Source organism: Pinus tabuliformis, chromosome 5_2, assembly GCF_031772625.1.
Source record: "Pinus tabuliformis cultivar Carrire ecotype Pingquan chromosome 5_2, CPIR1, whole genome shotgun sequence".
Classification (NCBI taxonomy): Eukaryota; Viridiplantae; Streptophyta; class Pinopsida; order Pinales; family Pinaceae; genus Pinus; species Pinus tabuliformis.
This window is the reverse complement of record NC_142306.1, coordinates 574,157,995-574,174,868: the sequence shown is the minus strand read 5'-3', so window position 1 is coordinate 574,174,868 and position 16,874 is coordinate 574,157,995.

The following is a 16,874-nucleotide window of genomic DNA, read 5'->3' as shown; positions in this document are numbered from 1 at the left end:
GAAGGCTTCATTGCATCCAATCCAAGGATCTCTGCCAATCTTGATTTGTCTGCCATCTCCCACTTTCCAAGCTAATCCTTGTTCAATCACTGAGAAAGCATCCACTGTGGCCTTCCAAATGACAGAAGAGTTTTTTGTCTTCTTATTCTGGCTCCGAATCCAATCTTCCAAAGGCATAGGGTCGATATATTTTCTTTTAATCACCCTTGTCCATAGATTTTCTATGGTGATGAGCCTCCAGCCCGACTTTGCAGCCAAGGAAGTGCTGAAATCAGGAAGCCTTTTGATCCCCCAGCCTCCCCATTCTTTTGATATGGCCACTTTATCCCATGCCACCCATGGTAACACCGTGAGATCCTTTGAACCAGCCCAAAGAAATCTGCAGCAGATTCTTCTGATTTTTTCCATTACACCTTTGGGGATCCAGGTGAGAGCTGCCCAATAGACCGGAATAGCTAGCAAGACCGACTTAATGAGAGTTAGTCTGCCCGCTCTGGAGAGCCATTTATAACTCCAGTGTGATATTCTAGCTTCAATTTTTGCAATAATCCAGTTCCAATCTGCTTTTCTGTAGGCCACAGGTTTTAGCCAAAACCCCAAATATTTGAAAGGAACCTCCAAAGATTGACTAGGAAACGGAAACAGATCAGCTATAATGCTTCTTTCCCTTCTGTCCATTTCAGCAATACAAACTTGAGATTTCATAGCGTTTATCTGCATTCCCGTTGCTTTAAGAAAAAGATCAAAGATACTTTTTAACTCCTTTATTTCGCTGTAATTTCCATTTGTGAATATTAAAATGTCATCCACGAAAAGAAGATGTGTGATAAAGAGATTTGTAGCTACCTCTATACCTTTTACCTTGTCCGCACTTCTGGCTTTATGGATCAGCCTGCTAAGACCTTCCGCCACAAGGAGAAACAGAAGTGGAGATAATGGACACCCTTGTCTGAGGCCCCTCTGACTGGAGAAAAATGGAGAAGCAGCTCCATTGACCAAAACGGCAAAGCTGACATTTGATATGCATCCCATGATCCAACTTACAAAAGGGTAGCTGAATCCCACATGAGTAAGGAGCATTCGAAGATAGAGCCAATTTACCCTATCAAAAGCTTTGGAGAGGTCGATTTTGAGAACAGCTCCTTTTTTTTTCTTTACCTTGATGCTATGAATTGCCTCCTGAGCAACCCCAATTGCTTCATGAATTTGTCTACCATCAAGGAAGCCAAATTGTTCCATGGAGATATTCCTTGAAAGTATTGGAGCTAATCTGAGAGCAATAACCTTTGAAATAATCTTATAAATACAATTGCACAATGAAATAGGTCTAAAATCTTCGAAGCTCTCAGGCTCATTCTTTTTAGGAATGAGAGCAATAAATGTTGAATTAAAAGGTCTATAAATATCTCCTTTTATTCTGGATTCCTCTACAACTTCAGTTATTTCATCTCCAATTTGGTCAAAAAAATGAAGAAAAAATTCAATAGTCCAGCCATCAGGGCCTGGGCTTTTGTCTTTGCCTAAAAGCTTCATAGCTGCTTCTGTCTCCGCCTTCGAGACCGGGATTGAGAGATTGTCGGAGTCTTCTTCCTCTATAAATCTGGGAAAACCTTGCACAGTATTGAGAACTTCCACAATAGTGGCTTCTCTCTGCTCGGAGAATAATTTATGAAAATGACGGATCCCTAGGCCTGAAAGATCAGAAAAAGACTTGACATCTCTTCCATCTTCATTTTTAAGGCTCCAAATGGTATTTATTGATTTTCTTCCTTTTGCAAAGTTATGAAAGAATTTGGTGTTTTCATCCCCAGATTTAAGCCAAACTGCCCTGCTCTTTAATCTCCATTCCTCTTCCCTATCCAACAGAATTCGAGTTTGATGCTTCTCCAAGAGTAGAATTCTATCCTTGGATTCTTGGGATGAGTAACCATCTGATTCCGGACTTTCCAGGTTCTTCAAGTCTTCCCTTATACGAGTTAGCTCCTCATTTTGATTCAATTTCCTATTTCTTGCCCAGGTGATTGTAGCAGATTTCATTCTTTTTAAATTTTCCATAAACAAGAAGCATTTCTCCTCTCCTGCATTTTGGTCTGGATGGATCCAAAATTTTCTGAACAAATCATTGAGAGAAGGGTCTTGCAGCCATGCAGGATTAAATTTAAAAGGTGCGGGGGGCTTATGAGGAGGAGAAGAAAGATCTAGGAAGATTGGGAAATGATCTGAGTTCCCAATTTCTTCAACCCACTGCCTGATTAGGGGAATTTTGGCAGATATCAATTCAGAAAGCAGGAAACGATCAAGCCTCTTTGCAATCCTGTCTGCGCCAACTCTTCGATTCCGCCATGTGGGCTGTAGCTTTATTGGAAGAGGATCAATCAAATTATTTTCTGAAATGAGGTTTAGGAAGAAATCAGATAGAGGATCTTCTCTCGCTGAGGGGCCCCAGGCTTCAGCACGACCAAGGGAGAAGTTAAGGTCACCCCCCAGAATCATGACAGGAGCTTTCAGAACAGATGTTGTCATCAAGGTATCCCAGAATGACTCCCTGCCTTGACAAGGCCCATAGACATTTATTAAAGATATGGGAAATTGGAAATCAGGGGATAATATTTCCATTCCCATAACATTCTTCATTCCCCAGGTGTTGAGAACTTTGACTCTCCCTTCTTTGCACCCGATTGCTAACCCCCCTGAGTGTCCAAAAGCATCCATTGCACTGAAGGACCACCCTGGAAGAAGGGCCTTAAGCATAGATTCAATATCAACCGCCTTCCCCAAGGTTTCTTGCAGTAGGATAACATCTACATTAGAGTTAACGATCCATTCTTTCAGGGCCAGTTTTTTAGGTTTGCTGGCCAAACCTCTGCAGTTCCAGGAAGTTAAGATCATTTTATAAATTCTTCGGGGTTGTGGGCTGCTCTAAGGACCCCCTGAATGGAGAGTTGTTTTCCATCTGCTACATCCAGCTTTGCTTTTAGTTTTGCTTTAAAGAGATCTGATTTCCTACCTCGTTTGTTTCTGGTTTTTAATTGAGGAGGATTAGATCCCAGGCCACCTAAAGACCCCTGAATCGTTAGGTTCCCACCCTGTGACCTCAAATTGTATGGACAAGGGGTTCGGGGAATAGGATGTGGGAGAGGGGGCCAAAGGTCTTCACTGTTAATATCCAGATGGGGCAAAGATTCTGTTAAGGTTTCCACATTCGGTACAGATATGAGGCCAACCTTATGTTCAGCTATTAAATTATCTTGCTCATAAATTGACAATGAAGCAATATGATGATTTTCAAATGTTGGCTCAGGGGAAAAAAAAGAGGATGGGGGCTCCAAGCACTTACCCTTTTCCGGATCGACGGGTTGAAGTTGTGGAGTTTCTTCAGTCAGACCAATCTCCGCTTCCGGAATTTTGACAGTTTCCACGGCCGTCTCTTCCACAGTAACCTGGTCTGTATCATTTTCTGCTTCCAAATCTGTGGCCTGTGTGCTTGTATATGTAGGGTCATTCTCGGTCTCCTCTGCCTCCATATTCATATGTTCCTGATTCTCCGGCATATCCGGTTCCATCCTCGTCTGATCGACCGATTGAACAGTTGTTCTGTGAGCCGGATTTCGACGAAAATGTCTCCGTCTTCTTTTGTGGGGACAATCCTTTGCTAAATGTCCATGCTCATGGCACCAGTGGCATCTGAAGGGAAGGTATTCATAATCTAAAAGTTGTTCATGGACATATTCGTCAAATTGTAGATTTATCTTTTGTGCCAAGCCTCCACTTGGTCTGAGCATGACAAGGATGCGTGCGGTTGCCAAATTATTTGTTGTTAGAAAGGACATGTCCGCAGTCATATATACACCCAACCTGTTACCAATTGTTCTGAAGACCTCCTCAGTCCACAGAAGGGAGGGGAGACCCGGAGCACGCACCCAGACCGGGAAGGTATCTGTGCTTTCCTTAATAGCATCGAACAATGGAGACCATTTTTTGAAGAGAACGGGGATGTTGTCAATATGCCATATTTGCTGCAGTACCCAATCCGCCGATTCTCTGTCCTCGAACTTAAATTTGAACCATCCTTTTGCTAATGTTTGTGCTTCGAAATTTACGATTCTTTCAAATGTGAAACTATTTGCACCCCATTCTTGAAGAAAGGCAGAAGAAATTGGCTTACCTCTGGCTCTGCCGACCAAAGTGCAGTCTGCCATCGCTAGGGCTTCTCTCATCGATACCTCCATCCCTAGCACAAGATTTTCCGATATTACCTGTGATCCAATCGGCCTTTTTTGCTTCCTATTCGCACTCCTTAGCCTTGAGTTCTCCCCTTCCGGTCTGATACCAGAATGATCCAGATTGACGTTCTCTTCAAGCAATGGATCTGCCCCCTGGCCACCATTTTCTGTCGACCCATCAGCAGCAGAGGTACCTTGGGTGCTAGGCTGAATCCCAGGTAAGCCTTGTGGGTCACGAGGGAGAGAAACCCTCGTGAGCGAACCAGGAGCGCCAATAGATCTGGGAAGCTCCGCTTCAGCTGAAGACCCTAGCTGCGAGATTTCCTCGAGCCCCTTAGGGTTTGGAAACCGGGGTTTCGGAAGAAAACCCTTTGGCTCCTGGGACTTTGAAGCCGCGATAATCCCGCACAGAGCTGGTTCTGTCGCTGGTTGAGGAGGGTCAGAAGCTAATCCTTCGAACTGGAACTCTCTGTCCGATACCTTGTCATGGCCAAAATGATGAGTGGTTTCCAACTGCGATGCAGACTCCAGGCAGGGAATATCTACAGAACCAAAGTAATAATCCACATTTTGAGAGTTTATATCTTTACCCCACATGGACAGAATGTCCTCTACTTCTGGGTCCAGTGCTAGAAACTCCGTGGGCTTAACCATGTTGATGCTTACAAAGGGGGTATACCACCGACAGTCCAGGAGAAACGGAAAACAACTGACAGTTACAGTAATAAAATAAACTTTACCGCCTTAGGGAAAAACGTAACGCGCATTGACCGCCATATGCCAGTTTCTAGGGCTGAGTGTGAGGCTCCCGTGACGGCATCTATGCTGGAGCTGGCCTCGGCTAACTACCCGAAACCTGTTCTATGATCAGAGATTTGGCCTGGGTTCGAGTTTCCTCCCTGCTTCGCCATCTCATCCAGTGAGCCACTAGTTTTTTATGGGGTTGTTTTACCAATTTTTCTATCTAGCCCTAATTTTCAATTAATTAATTAATTAATTTAATTAATTAATTTATAATCTTTTATTTATTTATTAATCAAATGTTAATCATTGGTTATTATTAATTGTTTTAGTTTATAAATTGACTAATTTTATTAATTTTTATTTTAGATTTAATTAAAATCAATATAATTAAATAATTAAATTACTTTATTTAATTTTGATTTAATTAAACTAATTAAATTTAATTTTAAAATTAATTAAGTAATAAATTTATAATTCTTTTAATTGTTTTATTTTTATTAATTAATTTAAATTTAATTGATTAATTAATAAAAATTTTATTTTATTATTGTTATTTATCATATTTCATTTTTTAGCTTATAGGTTTCTTGGAGTTCTTGTACCTTTGATTACGGTCTTTCTTGTATCAAGCTCACAAGCCATACATCCATTTGATCGAAACACAACTTCATTTCCTTGATCACGCATTTGACTGACACTCAATAAGTTATGTTTTAAACCATCAACATACATGACATTTCTAGCTTTAACCTTTTCTTTCAAATAAACAGAACCTTTACCTTTAATGACAGCAGGTGTGTCATTTCCAAAGGAGACATTCTTTTCTTTTTCTAAAGAATTATATGAATGAAGTTTCTCTTTATCACATTTCATGTGTTTAGAGCATCTTCTATCAATGTACCACTAATTTTCTTGTCCTTCTGCAAGCAAATCTATGCCATATATTTCTAATTGAAATTCCTTCTCTCTCCATACCCTAGAATTTGATGATGTTTTCTCCTTTTGAAGTGTTCAATGAAATTTTCTCCCGCATTCACATTCTTCATGACCAACGTTATTACAAAAGGAACATTCAATTTCATCTTCAAGAGGAGAAAATTTATTATAAGAACCTTTCTTGATTCCTATTATGCTCCTTTGATTTCGTGCTTCTCTAGTCATGATAGTTTTGTAAGCAGCACATTGAGCACTCTTATGCCCAAAGTTATGGCATGAAAATCATTGTCCATTAAAGAAGTTTTTGTGATCATAGAATATTTTGGTATTGTTTACCCTTTGGTTGATGCTTCTATTGATGTTCATCCTTGGAGTAAATTGAGCATGATTTACCTAATGAGTACTTTTAGGCTTTTATTGACGATTGACATATTGTTCACTAGTCTTTTCTACATCAAGATAGATTCTAGTGCAGGCTGACAGATTTTGGGATTGGGATGATTCTTTAGTATATCCAAGACCTATCTTTATAAGACGAAATTGTCGAACCTTGATCATTTCATTTAAAGTTTCTGATCCTTTAGCAAATCTAAGATTAAGAGATTTTGTCTTCTCAAGTTCTTTTCTTAGAACCACAACTTCACATTCTAGTGTTGGGTTGTGTTATATTCTTTCCACGACTATCCCACATAGTTAACTGGGGAGTTAGAGGGGGGGGCGGAGCATCCCCTTCATTTCGTTGGTTATGTAGCAAGGGGGGGTAACTGGGGGTTTGAGGTGTACCCGTAACCCCACTTTATGGGGTCCACGGCAGCGCCCCGGAAAATTTTGGTTTTGGACCCTACGTTAAGTTGGGCAGACCCACCTATGGTTTTGTGCATGATTTTCACACATGCTTTTTTTGACGCGATGGTTTTCTGTCCATGGTATTGGACACGATGGTTTTTCGGTCCATGGTATTGGATGCTTCGGCATGTATAAATATGTATTATAACATTGAAAGGAAAATAATGAAAAATCAAGCTGGTAGTCCCACTTTTGGGATCCAGGGGAAAATCTCTGTTTATATGTGTTTTATGTGTTATGCTCTCACATTGTTTATTTTCTGTGTTTTAGAATTCATATGCAGGTAATTTCTGTATGGGGTTAAAACCTCCATTTGGTATCAAAGTAGATTTGGCTTCAAGGGGACACCTTTGTTACTGAGGGGTTTCACTCAAACCTATGGTAGACCCTGTTTAGTGGGAGATTTGTGAGATCTATTCTGGTGGTGAAAGAAGATGGTGAGCAGTGGAAAGATAGAGATCAAGAAATTTAATGGTCAGAGTTTTGAGTTGTCGAAACTCAAGATGGAGGATCTGTTGGTGGATAAAGATCAGTGGATCGTGGTAGATCTGGGTACTAAACCAACGAGAGTGTCCAATGAAGAATGGAAGAAGTTGGATCGGAAGGCAAAGAGCATAATATAATTGTGTGTCTCAGATTCAGTATTGTTGAATGTATCAGGGGAAGCTACGGCGAAGGCTTTGTGGGACAAGTTAGGGACTTTGTATCAATCTAAGTCTCTGGTGAATAAACTATTCCTACGGAAAAATCTGTATAACCTGAGGATGAAAGATGGAGACTTGGTGACAGAGCATCTGAATGCTTTTAATACTGTGGTAAGACAGTTAGCATTTGTTGATATTAAAATTTTAGATGAAGATAAGTGCATCAGTTTGTTGTGTTCTCTACCAGATTCATGGGATAGTCTGGTTATTACAATAGGTAGCAATGCAACTGCCTTGCAGTTTGATGAAATAGTCTCAACCTTGCTAATGGAGGAGATGAGACAGAAAAATATGGAGAGCCAAAATGGTGATGCCTTGTCTATACAAGGATGGTCCCAGAACAGAGACAAAAATAAGTCATCGAGTGGGAGATCTAAATCTAGAGGGAGATCTAAATCTCCAGGAACACCTGTAAAGGTCGTGTGCTGAAAATGTAGAAAGGAAGGCCACTTCAAAAGGGACTGTAAATCTAAAGCTCCTAACAAAGGAAACAGATCTAATAAGTCTCCTTCTGCAGAGGCGAAAACCACCTCAGATGAAGGTGGGGATGTGTACTTGGCTTCTTCAAGTACACATGTAAATCATGAGGCATGGTTGATTGACTCAGGTGCATCCTTTCACTTCACCCCCCATAGAGAGTGGTTCTACGAGTATGAGAAATATGATGGTGGTGATGTCTTCTTGGGGGATGACAGGAAGGCTAGAATCATTGGTCACGGAAAAGTAAAGCTAAAGTTGCAAGGTGGAAGGGGTAGAATGCTTCCAGGTGTTCTACATATTCCTGCATTAGCCAGAAATCTGATTTCTGTAAGCAAGCTGGATGATGCAGGTGTCAAAACAATGTTCGAGAAGGATACTTGCAAAATGGTTCAAGGAGCACTGGTATTGATGCAGGGAGTTCGGATTGGAACTCTGTACAAGCTGCAAGGTAGCACTATTATTGATGGGTGCAATAGTTCTCTAGTTCCTAAAAGTGGAGTAGAAAATCTAGTGGTCTCTTGAGAGAAGACCATGTTGTGGCATCAAAGGCTTGGACATATTGGAGAGAAGGGCCTTAGAATACTTCATGGTAAAGGTATGGTAGAAGGTATGAGTAATAGTTCTCTGGATTTTGATTTCTGTGAAAATTCTATATATGAGAAGCAGAATTGGGTGAGTTTCCCCTCTGGTGGTAAGAGGGTGAAACATATATTAGAGCTTGTGCACAGTGATGTTTTTGGACCTATGAAGGTTCCATCGTTGGGTAAGTCTATGTACTATGTATCATTTATAGATGACTTCTCAAGGAATACATGGATATATTTCCTTAAGAAGAAATCTGAAGTCTTTGATAGGTTTAAAGAATTTAAGGCTCTAGTGGAAAATCAGGAAGAGAAGCAGATAAAGGTGCTAAGAACAGATAATGGTGGAGAGTTTTGCAGTAAGGAATTTGAAGAATTCTGCAAGAAGTGTGGTATAGCATGGAAGAAGACTACTCCATATACACCTCAGCAAAATGGAGTTGCAGAAAGAATGAACAAGACATTGATGGAAAGGGAAAGAAGCATGCTCAATGGTTCCAGGTTAGGACAGGAATTCTGGGTAGAGGAGGTGGATGCTGCATGTTACCTGGTCAACAGGTTACCTTCATCAACATTGGAGGATAAGACTCCACAAGAGGTATGGACTGGTAAGAAACCCTCTCTTTCACATCTGAGGGTATTTGGATGTGATGCATATGTACATGTTCCAAAGGAGAAACGAACCAAGTTGGATAGTAAATCTGAAAAGTGCATCTTTATTGGGTATAAGGATGGTTTAAAGGGTTATAAGCTTTGGAACCCAGTCACATAGAAGGTTGTGTACAGCCAAGATGTGGTGTTCAGAGAGGTAAAATATGTTATTAAATATGAAGTCCAACCAAAGGAACATGAAAAGATAGAGTTTGAGCTAAAGGAGGAAGAATCAGACTCTACAACAGAGGAGGAATCAGAAGATGAAGAGCCACAAACTCTGGCTATGAGAAGATTAGTTCGAGAAAGAAGGCAGCTAGAAAGGTATAGTCCATCTACTTTCTGTTCAAATTTTGCTTTGTCTGTTACTGATGATGATCCCAAAACTGTGAAGGAAGCAGTGGATTTAGAGGATGGAAAGCTCTAGAAAGAGGCCATGGTTGATGAAATGGCATCTTTACACAAAAATGAGGCTTGGAATCTGGTGGAGTTTCCGGCTGGAAGGAAACCCATTGGCAGCAAATGGGTGTTAAGAAAGAAGACAAATGCAGAAGGAAAAGTGGAGAAATACAAAGCTCAGTTGGTAGCAAAAGGTTATTCCCAGGTGTTGGGAATTGATTTTGGTGATATTTTTTCTCTTGTTGCCAAGGTAACTTCTATTAGATTACTTTTATCTGTTGCTGCTGCTTTTGATTTTGAGGTAGAACAGATGGATGTGAAGACAGTATTTCTTCATGGGGATCTGGAAGAGGAGATCTACATGAAGCAACCTGAAGGCTTTGCAGTGAAGGGTAAGAAAGAACTGGTGTGTAAGTTAAAGAAGTCTCTGTATGGGTTAAAGCAATCACCAAGGATGTGGTATCAGAAATTTGATACATTTATACAGGGACTTGGCTTCACTAGAAGCAAAGCAGATCACTATGTGTATTTTAAATTAATTGGTGACCGTTTTATTTATCTGGTCTTGTATGTGGATGATATGTTGCTGGTTGGAAATGACAAAGAAATTATCCAGGATTTGAAGACCCAATTGTCCTCCAAATTCTACATGAAAGATCTTGGTGCTGCAAACTATATTTTGGGCATGGAAATTAAAATAGATCGTACAAAGAGGAAGCTCTGGTTAAACCAGAGGAAGTATGTCAAGACAACACTGTAGAGGTTTAATATGCAGGATAATAAACCGGTGAAGGTTCCTATTCCTGTAGGTGTGAGGTTATCTGCTGAACTGTGTCCCAAGACATAAGAAGAGGAAGAGGACATGTCCCGTGTTCCATATGCAAGTGCAGTCTGTAGCCTAATGTATGCAATGGTCTATATTAGACCAGACATTGCACATGCAGTGGGAGTATTGAGTAGTTTTATGTCAAAACCCGGGAAGGAGCACTGGATAGCAGTGAAGTGAGTTTTCAGGTATTTGCGTGGCACTAGTGATTATGGTTTGTGCTACCAAGGATGACCAGGATTGGACAGAGTGTTGGATATTCATAAATTTGTTGATGCAGCCTGGGCTGGAGATCTGGATCAGAGAAGATCTAAAAGTGGGTATGTGTTTAATATATTTGGAGGTGCAGCCAGTTGGATGAGTAAGAAAAAATTTGTAGTGGCACTATCAACTACAGAGGCAGAATACATGGCAACCACTCATGCAAGCAAGGAAGTAGTTTGGTTGTAGAGATTGTGTTAAAGTATGAGGTTAGTATAGGAAGCTATAAGGATAGACTGTGACAGCCAAAGTGCAATTTTATTGGCAAAGAACCCCGCATACCATTCAAAGAAAAAGCACATTGATGTTCAATATCACTTTGTGAGGGATATGATAAAAGACAAAAAGGTGTTGCTGGTAAAGGTGGACACTTTGAAGAATACTTCAGATGCATTGAAAAAATCTATGAGCTCTGAGAAGTTCTCTTGGTGTGGAGAAACAATGGGCGTTTCCGGGCTAGAAAAATGACTAAGCTCTCTTGTGGCCCCCTGTGGAAAGAAAACAACAAGTGGGAGAATGTTGGGTTGTGTTATATTCTTTCCATGACTAGCCCACGTAGTTAACTGGGGGTTTGGGGGGGGCAGAGCACCCCCTTCGTTGCGCCAATTGTGTAGCGAGGGTGGGTCACTGGGGGTTTGAGGTGTATCCGTAACCCCACTTTATGGGGTTCAAGGCAGCGCCCCAGAAAATTTTGGTTTTGGACCCTATGTTAGGTTGGGCAGACCCACATATGGTTTTGTGCATGATTTTCGCACATATTTTTTTGGACGCGATGGTTTTCGGTCCATGTTATTGGATCCGATGGTTTTTCGGTCCATGGTATTGGATGCTTCAACATGTATAATTATATATTATAACATTGAAAGGAAAATAATGAAAAATCAAGCTCTAGTCCTGGTTTTGGGATCCAGGGGAAAATCTCTATGTATATGTGTTTTATGTGTTGTGCTCTCGCATTGTTTATTTTCTTTGTTTTAGAATTCGTATGCAAGTAATTTTTGTACGAGGTTAGAACCTACATCTAGTTTTTCATTGTGCTTTTCTCTTTCAATGAGTTGATGTGTCAACGTGTCTATGATCATATTCTTTTCTTCCAAACAAATTTTGAGTTTAGTGATTTCTTCAAGAAAGTCTTCCTCTTCTAAGGCATCCAAAAAATCATCATTGTCATAAACCATGAGTAGTTTAAAATCTTGTTTATTTTCATCTTCATCACTATTAGATAATCCATCACTATCTTCATGAGTATAGTAACTTCTTCTATTAACAACCTGTTTTCTATTTCCTTTTGCATATTCCTTTCCTTTTTCATGATTATCTTCATGAGGAAATTTTGTAGCATAATGGTCAAGTCTACCACAAGAAAAGAATTTGAATGGTAACTTACCTCTGAATCTTCTAGAACCCCGTTGAAGCTTCTTAACAAAGTTTACCTCATCTTCTTCTTCTGAAATATATCCTGATTCATTGTGCTCTTCCTTTTCTTTTCCTTTTGCTAGCGCTTTGAAAGCGGCTTCTCTAATATCTAATGGACCTCCTTTCCTCATTTCACAAGCAGTTAGAATTCCATGAAGTTGAACCATAGTAATAGATTGAAGATCCTGCTTTTCTTCTATGGAAGATACTTTTGACTCAAATTTAGAAGACAAAGATCTCAAAATTTTCTCTACTAAGGTAGTCTCCTTTATCTCTTCACCTAAATTCTCCGTACAATTAACAATCTCATCTACACGTAAAAATTAACTAGCAACACTTTCATCACTATGCATCTTAAGAGTTTCATACAGAATTCTAAGAGTTTGGAGCTTAGCACATTTTACCTGGGAGTCTCCTTCATAGTTCTGAATGATTTTGTTCCATATCTCTTTGGCTGTCTTGAGCTGCATGACTTTGACGAATTATTATTCTAAAGGACTTCCCAATAAAGTATTGACTTTTTTGGCATTGGTTTCGTATAACTTCTTACTTACTATATCTGTAGGTATTGCTGCTGGAAATTGGTATCCGCCTTCCACAATTTCCCAAACATCGGCTCCAAGAGACTGAAGATAGACTCTAGTTCTTATTTTCCAGTATACCAAGTTGTTCCCATTGAAGATTGGTGGTCTGATAGATTCCATGCCTTTGTGATTGTTCATCATGAAATATCTCCCTACAAGCGATAAATATTCTTCTGAAGGACCTGCTCTGATACCAATTGTTGGAAATAATACTTAGAGGGGGGGTGAATCAATGTTTACAATTCAATAATTTTTCATTTCCCAATCAGATTTATATACGCTACTTCAGTGAAGTGAAATCGTGTTTGCACACAACTATGATTAAGGAAACCAATGTATACCCACAGAACTTATGATTTAGTTAATTCATCATGTGTTGATCTTTAATTAGAGTATCAGTGTCTTATTATACAGTAACTATGTGTAGTAATAACATAATAAACCATCACACATAAGCAGCACACATGAACACCAAGATTTAAGGTGGAAACCCAATGCGGGAGAAAAACCACCTGCTGATATCGTCTCTATCTTCTTTTTAATATAAAGAAAATCTATTTACAATCTTGTACTATTGCAAACTCATACTAGTACGTAGGCACCCACCTACTGAAAGGGACAACCTTCTCTCATTCTCTAGCTTCTACCAGAATGGAGCTACAACCCCCTAGCTCTCGTCCTAGCCGATATGTTTACTAGTACATAGGTCCTGGCCTACAGAAGGCTACGACCTTATCTCTTCCTCTAGGGACCACGTTTCATAAATTTTTAGACTGGATGCTCCTAGTACACAATAACACAATATGAAGGCCTTATTTCATCAAATTTTCACACTGGACCCATCAGAAACTTTAAATCTCAAACTCTATAATAATATCTGCATCAACCAACAATCAGTCAATTTGAACAGTCAGATCACTGTCACCATAACACTATGCTGAACCTAGAAACCTGCATCATCATTCAGAACTAGCTGCAACCTCAAGAATCATACATCAGAATACATATGCTACTTTAATGAACCCAACCTACGTGTATACACTACTTCCTTTACCCAAACTTGTGTTTACCTCCAAAACTACTCAAACATAAAAATTTTGAATCAAATATGTACCAACCAGTAATATTATGAACATCTACTATCAAATTACAGAGATCTAGACAGTTAGTAGCAAAGATCACCCTTCTCACTTAATTAATCAATCAATTAGAGTCAATCACCTTATGCATTCAATTCTACTTTCAAATAAAAAAAGACATCATTGACAGACAGCAGTAAACCAATAGCACTGATCAGATAGATCAGTCATTTCTGAATAATAGGCTTTTCTTTTGTATACTCTACTTGGAAGCTTCGAAGCAGCACGTATATGCACATTCACCAAGGCAAACCAGTGTGTATATCTAAAAATACGAACTTACAACTTCGCTGCTATTCCATATTTCAGACATACCTAGATCATGATATTTAAATAACAAAACATGTGTACGCAATCAAATCTAGCCTAACCAATATCAAATCATTCAATGATAAGTCATTTCAGGTCTCATGATACTGATCCAAAATTGAATTCAAGGTGCACACAATATTTTGGATTATATCATAATCATAGCCCCTGCAACATAAAATATACCTCAAATAGAAGTATTCCTTAGAAACCCTTTCACTTGCACAGTTGACCCTTTGATCTTCTCCTCCTTATATATATTTTGGTCTTCCTCAATACCTCGAACCAACACAACACTTAGAACCTATGGTATTCTTGGATGGGATCAAATAGTCATTACTCTGCTCAATATTGTGGGTAATACCATGGTATTGACCCTTGGTATTCTTTAATCTTTAATTTCCTTGATTTTCCAACCCATACACATTTTTCCTCTTGTGAAAGTGTGTGCATACGTATACACTCATTTTGTTCTGTTAACCCGCATGTATATGCTGCTTTGTCAAAGTGAACTTGTGTATACAGCTTAAACTACCTTACAACATCCTTTTCCTTCAAATTCTTGATTCTAATCAATAGACCTTTGTTCCAACTTCATGTTCTTTTGTACCAATGCCCTGTTACCTCTAAATTTCCTTGTTACAATGTCAGTTGCCTTTTATCAAATCTAAACTGACCTGTGAGTGAGTTTCCATCAAGGACAACACTTGTATCATAATGCCAACAAAGAGGGTGTCCTTGAGGATTGGATCATGTGCCAAGATGGAACCTTAGTATTGTGGGCCTTTTTAGATCCTTGAGAGGATTGTGTTGGCATTATGATACATATGTTGTACTTGATGGCAACCCACTCATCTTAGATAATAAATTATAGTGTAGAGAAAAGTTCACGCACTTATATGCAGAGAAAAGTTTATTTCATGTAGAGAAAAGTTCGCGCACTTTTATGCAGAGAAAAGTTTATTTCATGTAGAGAAAAAGTTCATGCACTTTCATGCAAGGAAAAGCGCGTATATGTTGGAGAACTTACCTTTGGTCCATGTTAGTTAGTCCTTGGTATTTGAACCTATGAGGAAAAGCGCGTATATATTGGAGAACTTACCTTTGGTCCATGGTAGTTAGTCCTTGGTATTTGAACCTATGAGGAAAAGCGCGTATATGTTGGAGAACTTACCTTTGGTCCATGGTAGTTAGTCCTTGGTATTTGAACCTATGGTTTTGGACCATGGTACTTCGTCAAAAGTGTTGATCTCACGTACTTTCATGGTTGGTTCATGGTATTAGTCCAACAGTTTTTTGATCCTATGGTTTTGGCCCGTGGTATTGTGAAAGGCCTAAGCCTATATAAAGCAAAGGAGATCACTTGGCTAATTCATCCTTGCAATTGAATATCTTAAGATCTAAAATATTGGGTTATTGTTTTGAAAGTTTGATCTATGAAAGTGAAGTTGAAAGTGAATCTGTGAAGGGTGATCTCTCGAGCACTGCAGCTGCGGAAGTGCGGAGGCGTCACAAAAGGTGCAGTGCGGAGGCGCCACAGAAGGCGCAGTGCGGAGATGCCACAGAAGGCGCAGTGCGGAGGCACCACAGAAGGCGTAGTGTGGAGGCGCCACAGAAGGCGCAATGAGGAGACGCCACAGAGGCGCCACAGAAGGCGCAGCGCGGAGGCGCCACAGAAGGCGCAGTGCGGAGACGCCACAGAAGGCGCAGTGCGGAGGCGCCACAGAAGGCGCAGTGCAGAGGCGCCACAGAAGGCACAGTGCGGAGGCGCCACAGAAGGCGCAGTGCAGAGGCGCCACAGAAGGCGCAGTGCGGAGGCGCCACAGAAGGCGCAGTGCAGAGGCGCCACAGAAGGCGCAGTGCGGAGATGCCACAGAGGCGCCACAGAAGGCGCAGTGCGGAGGCGCCACAGAAGGCGCAGGTGCGGTGGTCGCGGCGCCACAGAAGGCACAGGGTTTTGGGTGCATAACTGATGTTTGGTTACTGGTATTGAGTTCAGATAACATCATGATTAATGACTTATCTTTATGTACTAGATCTGGTTGATAACTCTCATAATATCATTGTATATGTATGGATCTGGTGATTGGGTGATTCAGAAGGTTGTTTGATTATGAGCTTCAATGTTGTTGTTGGGTCCAGCATGAAAATTGGATGAAAAGTGGCCTTTCAGATTATGTGTTGTGCTTCAGTGTATCCAGTCTGAAAATTGATGAAACGTGGTACCTGGAGGAGAGAAGATTGTAGGCCAGCGCCTATGTACTAGTATCTAAGCTAGTACAAAAGCTAAGGGAGATCTTTGGAGCATTGTAGCAGGTAGCAGCCTGCGTACTAGTAAATGGATCGGCTAGTACAAGAGCAAAGGGGGTTGTAGCTCCCGTACTGGTATAAGACTGCACCAGTACAAATATTGTAAAAGGATTTTCTTATTAAGAAGAAGATTGAGATGACTTGCAACAGGTGGTTTTTCTCCCACATTGGGTTTCGACCTTATATCATGGTGTTCATGTGTGTGCCTTATGTGTGATGATCTATTCTCTATTACGGCATCTGTTATCTGATAATATGGTTGATAATGTTCTAATGCACTCATTGAAGATCAATTAACTTAATCATAAGAAGTTGTGGAAGTAGCATATATGAATCTGATTATGGAAATGAAAAAGTTTTATTAATGTGATAATACTGATTCACCCCCCCCTCTCAGTATTATTTCCAACAATTGGTATCAGAGCAGGTCCTTTGATAGAAGCTTGATCGCTTGAAGGAGATCCG